Raw genomic sequence first — 1484 nt, forward strand, 5'->3', positions numbered from 1 at the left:
CTGAGTCACGTGTCCAAGTCTTTGCGCCCGCAAGTGTTGCATTACCGCAAGATTTCAAAAACCAGCTTTTATGTGAATCTCATTATAAGCCAACTATCATCCCCTTGAGAGATATTATTAGTCCACGTGTGGACCAGTTGCATTTACTTTCCCAGGCTGTTAAGCAGCCTCTTGTAAATAAATAGATGTAAAGTAATTAGCTGAGTTTTCTGGCGACCTTTTCCTCTAGAGTAAATTAACCCTGTAAACCCTTTTACGGTAAGTTCAAGTAATTTATTCTGGTTCTTCTCTCAACTATTTCTGTTTACGTATTTGAACCCCTTAAGGCCGAGGCTCATACGTAACAATGGCAGACCTCGCCAAGATTCGAACCTAGTTTGCTTAAAAAGCTTGTAAATCGCGTTATCCCTTGTAAAACGTAAAATGTAAATGTTTTTACAAAGCGCAAATCAAAGCACACTTGCAGCGGAGGACACACACTGACTCACGGTAAGGTATATAATTCATATAATATGATTATTTATAACCAATGTTAGCTTAAGGTACGTTTAAGTATTTTTATACGAAGTGTTTTAAATAAGTGTTAAGTGAGAAATATTATTATATTGTAACGGCCAGAGCGCCGAGTGAATTCTGTTATTTTGTAAATCGCATTGTTCTCTCCTGACAAGACACGAGCATGTGTAAGATAGATGCCAGAAAGTACTAGTTCAAACTAGGAAGTGCTTTGCCAGGGTTTATTGCTGTGTTAGAAAGCCTAGCTAGTTAGGAGTGTTCTACTAATAGTTACGGCAAAAGAAGTGTATAATTCTTTTGTCTGTGATATGTTAGGGGAATTCATTTTTACTTAGTTTTCATTCCAAGTGTTGGTAACCGCTTAGCCCTCAGCTTAAGCTGAGCGTTTGCGCTCTCTCAGGCCTGTCGCCAACCTTTGCTCACGAAGGGCAGCCATGTTTTATCCCTTTAAGCATTATCTCAACGATTTAAGCAAAGTAACGTAAGTCTTAAGTTTTTAACATAAATAATATTAATCTCGGTACTAGTAGCTATCATTCTGCCAGAGAAATTAACATAATTCATCTTGAATAAGAAATTAGAATTTTGTGTTGTAAATTGCCTCCGCGTTTACAGAAAATCCGCTGATTCGCCATCGCTGATAGCACACCACTCTGCTAGCCTCACCACGCATTTCACCTAGTATCGCTCACTTGCTCGCTGAGCAAAGGTTTCATTTCCTTTTGTACTTAACGTAACCTCATTTACAAATGTTTGCTAACATTCCATCTTAGAATCCTACCGTCATTTTCACTTGTCACAGGGGACCTAGTAACCTTACGTAAAGTAACGTAAAATCTTCAAAGTACAGTAAAATTACAAGAATTGTTAATGTAAAAAAACGCACGTGTGAATTCATATGAAAACGCAAATTCATTTCATATAAGCGCAAAGCGCTACCAGTAAAAAAGTAAATGTCGTTCATCGCT

This window comes from Macrobrachium nipponense, chromosome 38, assembly GCF_015104395.2.
Source record: "Macrobrachium nipponense isolate FS-2020 chromosome 38, ASM1510439v2, whole genome shotgun sequence".
Lineage (NCBI taxonomy): Eukaryota > Metazoa > Arthropoda > Malacostraca > Decapoda > Palaemonidae > Macrobrachium > Macrobrachium nipponense.